Raw genomic sequence first — 12,749 nt, forward strand, 5'->3', positions numbered from 1 at the left:
ACAGGCGGGGATACTCACCACTATACTAACGAGGAACAAGCTGCTGGCAGGGGCCTGTCGCGCTGCGGCCAAAGTCGAGCTGCTTGCGACCCCCCAGCAAGGCCTCTTTCCATGCACCTCTGAAATCAAAGGGGGTTGAAAGCAAACAAACGGCGGCAGTTGATGGAAATGGCATTCAGCTGAATGAATGACTGACATCCTCCGACAAAGACGGGACCTCTTGGAAAGTATGACGGAAAGATCGGGCAGTCTCCGGGCAGATGCCATTGCTCTTGGGATCTCTAGGGGTTCGGCCGGTTGTGCACCTCCTCAGATCTTCTGCCACCCTGAAAACAGCTCCTAAAGAGGATATCTGGAGTCCTCTTATTAGCCAAGTGGTCTGAAGAAAATCTCAAGTCTGACCATTTCAGCACACTGTTTCTTTTGCGCCGAAGGAAAAGTGGCGGTGCCGAGTCATTCCTAGGGATGAGGCGGTGCTTTTATAGGTGAAACCAACCTGCTACTGTCGGCGCTACGTGAACGAGGAGCTGGCGAGCGGCCAAGCTTCTCGGTATCAAACGGAAAGCTCGACTTCCTGAGGTGGGACCATGTCCAAGAAGGAACTGTGAGGACAGTCTTGGGAAAGAGCTCCGCACGAAAGCAAGACTCGGGCGAGAAAAAATGCAAAGCTCTCCCCGTCGGGGAATCGAACCCCGGTCTCCCGCGTGACAGGCGGGGATACTCACCACTATACTAACGAGGAACAAGCTGCTGGCAGGGGCCTGTCGCGCTGCGGCCAAAGTCGAGCTGCTTGCGACCCCCCAGCAAGGCCTCTTTCCATGCACCTCTGAAATCAAAGGGGGTTGAAAGCAAACAAACGGCGGCAGTTGATGGAAATGGCATTCAGCTGAATGAATGACTGACATCCTCCGACAAAGACGGGACCTCTTGGAAAGTATGACGGAAAGATCGGGCAGTCTCCGGGCAGATGCCATTGCTCTTGGGATCTCTAGGGGTTCGGCCGGTTGTGCACCTCCTCAGATCTTCTGCCACCCTGAAAACAGCTCCTAAAGAGGATATCTGGAGTCCTCTTATTAGCCAAGTGGTCTGAAGAAAATCTCAAGTCTGACCATTTCAGCACACTGTTTCTTTTGCGCCGAAGGAAAAGTGGCGGTGCCGAGTCATTCCTAGGGATGAGGCGGTGCTTTTATAGGTGAAACCAACCTGCTACTGTCGGCGCTACGTGAACGAGGAGCTGGCGAGCGGCCAAGCTTCTCGGTATCAAACGGAAAGCTCGACCTCCTGAGGTGGGACCATGTCCAAGAAGGAACTGTGAGGACAGTCTTGGGAAAGAGCTCCGCACGAAAGCAAGACTCGGGCGAGAAAAAATGCAAAGCTCTCCCCGTCGGGGAATCGAACCCCGGTCTCCCGCGTGACAGGCGGGGATACTCACCACTATACTAACGAGGAACAAGCTGCTGGCAGGGGCCTGTCGCGCTGCGGCCAAAGTCGAGCTGCTTGCGACCCCCCAGCAAGGCCTCTTTCCATGCACCTCTGAAATCAAAGGGGGTTGAAAGCAAACAAACGGCGGCAGTTGATGGAAATGGCATTCAGCTGGATGAATGACTGACATCCTCCGACAAAGACGGGACCTCTTGGAAAGTATGACGGAAAGATCGGGCAGTCTCCGGGCAGATGCCATTGCTCTTGGGATCTCTAGGGGTTCGGCCGGTTGTGCACCTCCTCAGATCTTCTGCCACCCTGAAAACAGCTCCTAAAGAGGATATCTGGAGTCCTCTTATTAGCCAAGTGGTCTGAAGAAAATCTCAAGTCTGACCATTTCAGCACACTGTTTCTTTTGCGCCGAAGGAAAAGTGGCGGTGCCGAGTCATTCCTAGGGATGAGGCGGTGCTTTTATAGGTGAAACCAACCTGCTACTGTCGGCGCTACGTGAACGAGGAGCTGGCGAGCGGCCAAGCTTCTCGGTATCAAACGGAAAGCTCGACTTCCTGAGGTGGGACCATGTCCAAGAAGGAACTGTGAGGACAGTCTTGGGAAAGAGCTCCGCACGAAAGCAAGACTCGGGCGAGAAAAAATGCAAAGCTCTCCCCGTCGGGGAATCGAACCCCGGTCTCCCGCGTGACAGGCGGGGATACTCACCACTATACTAACGAGGAACAAGCTGCTGGCAGGGGCCTGTCGCGCTGCGGCCAAAGTCGAGCTGCTTGCGACCCCCCAGCAAGGCCTCTTTCCATGCACCTCTGAAATCAAAGGGAGTTGAAAGCAAACAAACGGCGGCAGTTGATGGAAATGGCATTCAGCTGAATGAATGACTGACATCCTCCGACAAAGACGGGACCTCTTGGAAAGTTTGACGGAAAGATCGGGCAGTCTCCGGGCAGATGCCATTGCTCTTGGGATCTCTAGGGGTTCGGCCGGTTGTGCACCTCCTCAGATCTTCTGCCACCCTGAAAACAGCTCCTAAAGAGGATATCTGGAGTCCTCTTATTAGCCAAGTGGTCTGAAGAAAATCTCAAGTCTGACCATTTCAGCACACAGTTTCTTTTGCGCCGAAGGAAAAGTGGCGGTGCCGAGTCATTCCTAGGGATGAGGCGGTGCTTTTATAGGTGAAACCAACCTGCTACTGTCGGTGCTACGTGAACGAGGAGCTGGCGAGCGGCCAAGCTTCTCGGTATCAAACGGAAAGCTCGACTTCCTGAGGTGGGACCATGTCCAAGAAGGAACTGTGAGGACAGTCTTGGGAAAGAGCTCCGCACGAAAGCAAGACTCGGGCGAGAAAAAATGCAAAGCTCTCCCCGTCGGGGAATCGAACCCCGGTCTCCCGCGTGACAGGCGGGGATACTCACCACTATACTAACGAGGAACAAGCTGCTGGCAGGGGCCTGTCGCGCTGCGGCCAAAGTCGAGCTGCTTGCGACCCCCCAGCAAGGCCTCTTTCCATGCACCTCTGAAATCAAAGGGGGTTGAAAGCAAACAAACGGCGGCAGTTGATGGAAATGGCATTCAGCTGAATGAATGACTGACATCCTCCGACAAAGACGGGACCTCTTGGAAAGTATGACGGAAAGATCGGGCAGTCTCCGGGCAGATGCCATTGCTCTTGGGATCTCTAGGGGTTCGGCCGGTTGTGCACCTCCTCAGATCTTCTGCCACCCTGAAAACAGCTCCTAAAGAGGATATCTGGAGTCCTCTTATTAGCCAAGTGGTCTGAAGAAAATCTCAAGTCTGACCATTTCAGCACACTGTTTCTTTTGCGCCGAAGGAAAAGTGGCGGTGCCGAGTCATTCCTAGGGATGAGGCGGTGCTTTTATAGGTGAAACCAACCTGCTACTGTCGGCGCTACGTGAACGAGGAGCTGGCGAGCGGCCAAGCTTCTCGGTATCAAACGGAAAGCTCGACTTCCTGAGGTGGGACCATGTCCAAGAAGGAACTGTGAGGACAGTCTTGGGAAAGAGCTCCGCACGAAAGCAAGACTCGGGCGAGAAAAAATGCAAAGCTCTCCCCGTCGGGGAATCGAACCCCGGTCTCCCGCGTGACAGGCGGGGATACTCACCACTATACTAACGAGGAACAAGCTGCTGGCAGGGGCCTGTCGCGCTGCGGCCAAAGTCGAGCTGCTTGCGACCCCCCAGCAAGGCCTCTTTCCATGCACCTCTGAAATCAAAGGGGGTTGAAAGCAAACAAACGGCGGCAGTTGATGGAAATGGCATTCAGCTGAATGAATGACTGACATCCTCCGACAAAGACGGGACCTCTTGGAAAGTATGACGGAAAGATCGGGCAGTCTCCGGGCAGATGCCATTGCTCTTGGGATCTCTAGGGGTTCGGCCGGTTGTGCACCTCCTCAGATCTTCTGCCACCCTGAAAACAGCTCCTAAAGAGGATATCTGGAGTCCTCTTATTAGCCAAGTGGTCTGAAGAAAATCTCAAGTCTGACCATTTCAGCACACTGTTTCTTTTGCGCCGAAGGAAAAGTGGCGGTGCCGAGTCATTCCTAGGGATGAGGCGGTGCTTTTATAGGTGAAACCAACCTGCTACTGTCCGCGCTACGGGAACGAGGAGCTGGCGAGCGGCCAAGCTTCTCGGTATCAAACGGAAAGCTCGACTTCCTGAGGTGGGACCATGTCCAAGAAGGAACTGTGAGGACAGTCTTGGGAAAGAGCTCCGCACGAAAGCAAGACTCGGGCGAGAAAAAATGCAAAGCTCTCCCCGTCGGGGAATCGAACCCCGGTCTCCCGCGTGACAGGCGGGGATACTCACCACTATACTAACGAGGAACAAGCTGCTGGCAGGGGCCTGTCGCGCTGCGGCCAAAGTCGAGCTGCTTGCGACCCCCCAGCAAGGCCTCTTTCCATGCACCTCTGAAATCAAAGGGGGTTGAAAGCAAACAAACGGCGGCAGTTGATGGAAATGGCATTCAGCTGAATGAATGACTGACATCCTCCGACAAAGACGGGACCTCTTGGAAAGTATGACGGAAAGATCGGGCAGTCTCCGGGCAGATGCCATTGCTCTTGGGATCTCTAGGGGTTCGGCCGGTTGTGCACCTCCTCAGATCTTCTGCCACCCTGAAAACAGCTCCTAAAGAGGATATCTGGAGTCCTCTTATTAGCCAAGTGGTCTGAAGAAAATCTCAAGTCTGACCATTTCAGCACACTGTTTCTTTTGCGCCGAAGGAAAAGTGGCGGTGCCGAGTCATTCCTAGGGATGAGGCGGTGCTTTTATAGGTGAAACCAACCTGCTACTGTCGGCGCTACGTGAACGAGGAGCTGGCGAGCGGCCAAGCTTCTCGGTATCAAACGGAAAGCTCGACCTCCTGAGGTGGGACCATGTCCAAGAAGGAACTGTGAGGACAGTCTTGGGAAAGAGCTCCGCACGAAAGCAAGACTCGGGCGAGAAAAAATGCAAAGCTCTCCCCGTCGGGGAATCGAACCCCGGTCTCCCGCGTGACAGGCGGGGATACTCACCACTATACTAACGAGGAACAAGCTGCTGGCAGGGGCCTGTCGCGCTGCGGCCAAAGTCGAGCTGCTTGCGACCCCCCAGCAAGGCCTCTTTCCATGCACCTCTGAAATCAAAGGGGGTTGAAAGCAAACAAACGGCGGCAGTTGATGGAAATGGCATTCAGCTGGATGAATGACTGACATCCTCCGACAAAGACGGGACCTCTTGGAAAGTATGACGGAAAGATCGGGCAGTCTCCGGGCAGATGCCATTGCTCTTGGGATCTCTAGGGGTTCGGCCGGTTGTGCACCTCCTCAGATCTTCTGCCACCCTGAAAACAGCTCCTAAAGAGGATATCTGGAGTCCTCTTATTAGCCAAGTGGTCTGAAGAAAATCTCAAGTCTGACCATTTCAGCACACTGTTTCTTTTGCGCCGAAGGAAAAGTGGCGGTGCCGAGTCATTCCTAGGGATGAGGCGGTGCTTTTATAGGTGAAACCAACCTGCTACTGTCGGCGCTACGTGAACGAGGAGCTGGCGAGCGGCCAAGCTTCTCGGTATCAAACGGAAAGCTCGACTTCCTGAGGTGGGACCATGTCCAAGAAGGAACTGTGAGGACAGTCTTGGGAAAGAGCTCCGCACGAAAGCAAGACTCGGGCGAGAAAAAATGCAAAGCTCTCCCCGTCGGGGAATCGAACCCCGGTCTCCCGCGTGACAGGCGGGGATACTCACCACTATACTAACGAGGAACAAGCTGCTGGCAGGGGCCTGTCGCGCTGCGGCCAAAGTCGAGCTGCTTGCGACCCCCCAGCAAGGCCTCTTTCCATGCACCTCTGAAATCAAAGGGAGTTGAAAGCAAACAAACGGCGGCAGTTGATGGAAATGGCATTCAGCTGAATGAATGACTGACATCCTCCGACAAAGACGGGACCTCTTGGAAAGTATGACGGAAAGATCGGGCAGTCTCCGGGCAGATGCCATTGCTCTTGGGATCTCTAGGGGTTCGGCCGGTTGTGCACCTCCTCAGATCTTCTGCCACCCTGAAAACAGCTCCTAAAGAGGATATCTGGAGTCCTCTTATTAGCCAAGTGGTCTGAAGAAAATCTCAAGTCTGACCATTTCAGCACACAGTTTCTTTTGCGCCGAAGGAAAAGTGGCGGTGCCGAGTCATTCCTAGGGATGAGGCGGTGCTTTTATAGGTGAAACCAACCTGCTACTGTCGGTGCTACGTGAACGAGGAGCTGGCGAGCGGCCAAGCTTCTCGGTATCAAACGGAAAGCTCGACTTCCTGAGGTGGGACCATGTCCAAGAAGGAACTGTGAGGACAGTCTTGGGAAAGAGCTCCGCACGAAAGCAAGACTCGGGCGAGAAAAAATGCAAAGCTCTCCCCGTCGGGGAATCGAACCCCGGTCTCCCGCGTGACAGGCGGGGATACTCACCACTATACTAACGAGGAACAAGCTGCTGGCAGGGGCCTGTCGCGCTGCGGCCAAAGTCGAGCTGCTTGCGACCCCCCAGCAAGGCCTCTTTCCATGCACCTCTGAAATCAAAGGGGGTTGAAAGCAAACAAACGGCGGCAGTTGATGGAAATGGCATTCAGCTGAATGAATGACTGACATCCTCCGACAAAGACGGGACCTCTTGGAAAGTATGACGGAAAGATCGGGCAGTCTCCGGGCAGATGCCATTGCTCTTGGGATCTCTAGGGGTTCGGCCGGTTGTGCACCTCCTCAGATCTTCTGCCACCCTGAAAACAGCTCCTAAAGAGGATATCTGGAGTCCTCTTATTAGCCAAGTGGTCTGAAGAAAATCTCAAGTCTGACCATTTCAGCACACTGTTTCTTTTGCGCCGAAGGAAAAGTGGCGGTGCCGAGTCATTCCTAGGGATGAGGCGGTGCTTTTATAGGTGAAACCAACCTGCTACTGTCGGCGCTACGTGAACGAGGAGCTGGCGAGCGGCCAAGCTTCTCGGTATCAAACGGAAAGCTCGACTTCCTGAGGTGGGACCATGTCCAAGAAGGAACTGTGAGGACAGTCTTGGGAAAGAGCTCCGCACGAAAGCAAGACTCGGGCGAGAAAAAATGCAAAGCTCTCCCCGTCGGGGAATCGAACCCCGGTCTCCCGCGTGACAGGCGGGGATACTCACCACTATACTAACGAGGAACAAGCTGCTGGCAGGGGCCTGTCGCGCTGCGGCCAAAGTCGAGCTGCTTGCGACCCCCCAGCAAGGCCTCTTTCCATGCACCTCTGAAATCAAAGGGGGTTGAAAGCAAACAAACGGCGGCAGTTGATGGAAATGGCATTCAGCTGAATGAATGACTGACATCCTCCGACAAAGACGGGACCTCTTGGAAAGTATGACGGAAAGATCGGGCAGTCTCCGGGCAGATGCCATTGCTCTTGGGATCTCTAGGGGTTCGGCCGGTTGTGCACCTCCTCAGATCTTCTGCCACCCTGAAAACAGCTCCTAAAGAGGATATCTGGAGTCCTCTTATTAGCCAAGTGGTCTGAAGAAAATCTCAAGTCTGACCATTTCAGCACACTGTTTCTTTTGCGCCGAAGGAAAAGTGGCGGTGCCGAGTCATTCCTAGGGATGAGGCGGTGCTTTTATAGGTGAAACCAACCTGCTACTGTCCGCGCTACGGGAACGAGGAGCTGGCGAGCGGCCAAGCTTCTCGGTATCAAACGGAAAGCTCGACTTCCTGAGGTGGGACCATGTCCAAGAAGGAACTGTGAGGACAGTCTTGGGAAAGAGCTCCGCACGAAAGCAAGACTCGGGCGAGAAAAAATGCAAAGCTCTCCCCGTCGGGGAATCGAACCCCGGTCTCCCGCGTGACAGGCGGGGATACTCACCACTATACTAACGAGGAACAAGCTGCTGGCAGGGGCCTGTCGCGCTGCGGCCAAAGTCGAGCTGCTTGCGACCCCCCAGCAAGGCCTCTTTCCATGCACCTCTGAAATCAAAGGGGGTTGAAAGCAAACAAACGGCGGCAGTTGATGGAAATGGCATTCAGCTGAATGAATGACTGACATCCTCCGACAAAGACGGGACCTCTTGGAAAGTATGACGGAAAGATCGGGCAGTCTCCGGGCAGATGCCATTGCTCTTGGGATCTCTAGGGGTTCGGCCGGTTGTGCACCTCCTCAGATCTTCTGCCACCCTGAAAACAGCTCCTAAAGAGGATATCTGGAGTCCTCTTATTAGCCAAGTGGTCTGAAGAAAATCTCAAGTCTGACCATTTCAGCACACTGTTTCTTTTGCGCCGAAGGAAAAGTGGCGGTGCCGAGTCATTCCTAGGGATGAGGCGGTGCTTTTATAGGTGAAACCAACCTGCTACTGTCGGCGCTACGTGAACGAGGAGCTGGCGAGCGGCCAAGCTTCTCGGTATCAAACGGAAAGCTCGACTTCCTGAGGTGGGACCATGTCCAAGAAGGAACTGTGAGGACAGTCTTGGGAAAGAGCTCCGCACGAAAGCAAGACTCGGGCGAGAAAAAATGCAAAGCTCTCCCCGTCGGGGAATCGAACCCCGGTCTCCCGCGTGACAGGCGGGGATACTCACCACTATACTAACGAGGAACAAGCTGCTGGCAGGGGCCTGTCGCGCTGCGGCCAAAGTCGAGCTGCTTGCGACCCCCCAGCAAGGCCTCTTTCCATGCACCTCTGAAATCAAAGGGGGTTGAAAGCAAACAAACGGCGGCAGTTGATGGAAATGGCATTCAGCTGAATGAATGACTGACATCCTCCGACAAAGACGGGACCTCTTGGAAAGTATGACGGAAAGATCGGGCAGTCTCCGGGCAGATGCCATTGCTCTTGGGATCTCTAGGGGTTCGGCCGGTTGTGCACCTCCTCAGATCTTCTGCCACCCTGAAAACAGCTCCTAAAGAGGATATCTGGAGTCCTCTTATTAGCCAAGTGGTCTGAAGAAAATCTCAAGTCTGACCATTTCAGCACACTGTTTCTTTTGCGCCGAAGGAAAAGTGGCGGTGCCGAGTCATTCCTAGGGATGAGGCGGTGCTTTTATAGGTGAAACCAACCTGCTACTGTCGGCGCTACGTGAACGAGGAGCTGGCGAGCGGCCAAGCTTCTCGGTATCAAACGGAAAGCTCGACTTCCTGAGGTGGGACCATGTCCAAGAAGGAACTGTGAGGACAGTCTTGGGAAAGAGCTCCGCACGAAAGCAAGACTCGGGCGAGAAAAAATGCAAAGCTCTCCCCGTCGGGGAATCGAACCCCGGTCTCCCGCGTGACAGGCGGGGATACTCACCACTATACTAACAAGGAACAAGCTGCTGGCAGGGGCCTGTCGCGCTGCGGCCAAAGTCAAGCTGCTTGCGACCCCCCAGCAAGGCCTCTTTCCATGCACCTCTGAAATCAAAGGGGGTTGAAAGCAAACAAACGGCGGCAGTTGATGGAAATGGCATTCAGCTGAATGAATGACTGACATCCTCCGACAAAGACGGGACCTCTTGGAAAGTATGACGGAAAGATCGGGCAGTCTCCGGGCAGATGCCATTGCTCTTGGGATCTCTAGGGGTTCGGCCGGTTGTGCACCTCCTCAGATCTTCTGCCACCCTGAAAACAGCTCCTAAAGAGGATATCTGGAGTCCTCTTACTAGCCAAGTGGTCTGAAGAAAATCTCAAGTCTGACCATTTCAGCACACTGTTTCTTTTGCGCCGAAGGAAAAGTGGCGGTGCCGAGTCATTCCTAGGGATGAGGCGGTGCTTTTATAGGTGAAACCAACCTGCTACTGTCGGCGCTACGTGAACGAGGAGCTGGCGAGCGGCCAAGCTTCTCGGTATCAAACGGAAAGCTCGACTTCCTGAGGTGGGACCATGTCCAAGAAGGAACTGTGAGGACAGTCTTGGGAAAGAGCTCCGCACGAAAGCAAGACTCGGGCGAGAAAAAATGCAAAGCTCTCCCCGTCGGGGAATCGAACCCCGGTCTCCCGCGTGACAGGCGGGGATACTCACCACTATACTAACGAGGAACAAGCTGCTGGCAGGGGCCTGTCGCGCTGCGGCCAAAGTCGAGCTGCTTGCGACCCCCCAGCAAGGCCTCTTTCCATGCACCTCTGAAATCAAAGGGGGTTGAAAGCAAACAAACGGCGGCAGTTGATGGAAATGGCATTCAGCTGAATGAATGACTGACATCCTCCGACAAAGACGGGACCTCTTGGAAAGTATGACGGAAAGATCGGGCAGTCTCCGGGCAGATGCCATTGCTCTTGGGATCTCTAGGGGTTCGGCCGGTTGTGCACCTCCTCAGATCTTCTGCCACCCTGAAAACAGCTCCTAAAGAGGATATCTGGAGTCCTCTTATTAGCCAAGTGGTCTGAAGAAAATCTCAAGTCTGACCATTTCAGCACACTGTTTCTTTTGCGCCGAAGGAAAAGTGGCGGTGCCGAGTCATTCCTAGGGATGAGGCGGTGCTTTTATAGGTGAAACCAACCTGCTACTGTCGGCGCTACGTGAACGAGGAGCTGGCGAGCGGCCAAGCTTCTCGGTATCAAACGGAAAGCTCGACTTCCTGAGGTGGGACCATGTCCAAGAAGGAACTGTGAGGACAGTCTTGGGAAAGAGCTCCGCACGAAAGCAAGACTCGGGCGAGAAAAAATGCAAAGCTCTCCCCGTCGGGGAATCGAACCCCGGTCTCCCGCGTGACAGGCGGGGATACTCACCACTATACTAACGAGGAACAAGCTGCTGGCAGGGGCCTGTCGCGCTGCTGCCAAAGTCGAGCTGCTTGCGACCCCCCAGCAAGGCCTCTTTCCATGCACCTCTGAAATCAAAGGGGGTTGAAAGCAAACAAACGGCGGCAGTTGATGGAAATGGCATTCAGCTGAATGAATGACTGACATCCTCCGACAAAGACGGGACCTCTTGGAAAGTATGACGGAAAGATCGGGCAGTCTCCGGGCAGATGCCATTGCTCTTGGGATCTCTAGGGGTTCGGCCGGTTGTGCACCTCCTCAGATCTTCTGCCACCCTGAAAACAGCTCCTAAAGAGGATATCTGGAGTCCTCTTATTAGCCAAGTGGTCTGAAGAAAATCTCAAGTCTGACCATTTCAGCACACTGTTTCTTTTGCGCCGAAGGAAAAGTGGCGGTGCCGAGTCATTCCTAGGGATGAGGCGGTGCTTTTATAGGTGAAACCAACCTGCTACTGTCGGCGCTATGTGAACGAGGAGCTGGCGAGCGGCCAAGCTTCTCGGTATCAAACGGAAAGCTCGACTTCCTGAGGTGGGACCATGTCCAAGAAGGAACTGTGAGGACAGTCTTGGGAAAGAGCTCCGCACGAAAGCAAGACTCGGGCGAGAAAAAATGCAAAGCTCTCCCCGTCGGGGAATCGAACCCCGGTCTCCCGCGTGACAGGCGGGGATACTCACCACTATACTAACGAGGAACAAGCTGCTGGCAGGGGCCTGTCGCGCTGCGGCCAAAGTCGAGCTGCTTGCGACCCCCCAGCAAGGCCTCTTTCCATGCACCTCTGAAATCAAAGGGGGTTGAAAGCAAACAAACGGCGGCAGTTGATGGAAATGGCATTCAGCTGAATGAATGACTGACATCCTCCGACAAAGACGGGACCTCTTGGAAAGTATGACGGAAAGATCGGGCAGTCTCCGGGCAGATGCCATTGCTCTTGGGATCTCTAGGGGTTCGGCCGGTTGTGCACCTCCTCAGATCTTCTGCCACCCTGAAAACAGCTCCTAAAGAGGATATCTGGAGTCCTCTTATTAGCCAAGTGGTCTGAAGAAAATCTCAAGTCTGACCATTTCAGCACACTGTTTCTTTTGCGCCGAAGGAAAAGTGGCGGTGCCGAGTCATTCCTAGGGATGAGGCGGTGCTTTTATAGGTGAAACCAACCTGCTACTGTCGGCGCTACGTGAACGAGGAGCTGGCGAGCGGCCAAGCTTCTCGGTATCAAACGGAAAGCTCGACTTCCTGAGGTGGGACCATGTCCAAGAAGGAACTGTGAGGACAGTCTTGGGAAAGAGCTCCGCACGAAAGCAAGACTCGGGCGAGAAAAAATGCAAAGCTCTCCCCGTCGGGGAATCGAACCCCGGTCTCCCGCGTGACAGGCGGGGATACTCACCACTATACTAACGAGGAACAAGCTGCTGGCAGGGGCCTGTCGCGCTGCGGCCAAAGTCGAGCCGCTTGCGACCCCCCAGCAAGGCCTCTTTCCATGCACCTCTGAAATCAAAGGGGGTTGAAAGCAAACAAACGGCGGCAGTTGATGGAAATGGCATTCAGCTGAATGAATGACTGACATCCTCCGACAAAGACGGGACCTCTTGGAAAGTATGACGGAAAGATCGGGCAGTCTCCGGGCAGATGCCATTGCTCTTGGGATCTCTAGGGGTTCGGCCGGTTGTGCACCTCCTCAGATCTTCTGCCACCCTGAAAACAGCTCCTAAAGAGGATATCTGGAGTCCTCTTATTAGCCAAGTGGTCTGAAGAAAATCTCAAGTCTGACCATTTCAGCACACTGTTTCTTTTGCGCCGAAGGAAAAGTGGCGGTGCCGAGTCATTCCTAGGGATGAGGCGGTGCTTTTATAGGTGAAACCAACCTGCTACTGTCGGCGCTACGTGAACGAGGAGCTGGCGAGCGGCCAAGCTTCTCGGTATCAAACGGAAAGCTCGACTTCCTGAGGTGGGACCATGTCCAAGAAGGAACTGTGAGGACAGTCTTGGGAAAGAGCTCCGCACGAAAGCAAGACTCGGGCGAGAAAAAATGCAAAGCTCTCCCCGTCGGGGAATAGAACCCCGGTCTCCCGCGTGACAGGCGGGGATACTCACCACTA

This window comes from Engystomops pustulosus, chromosome 7 (genome assembly GCF_040894005.1).
Source record: "Engystomops pustulosus chromosome 7, aEngPut4.maternal, whole genome shotgun sequence".
Classification (NCBI taxonomy): Eukaryota; Metazoa; Chordata; class Amphibia; order Anura; family Leptodactylidae; genus Engystomops; species Engystomops pustulosus.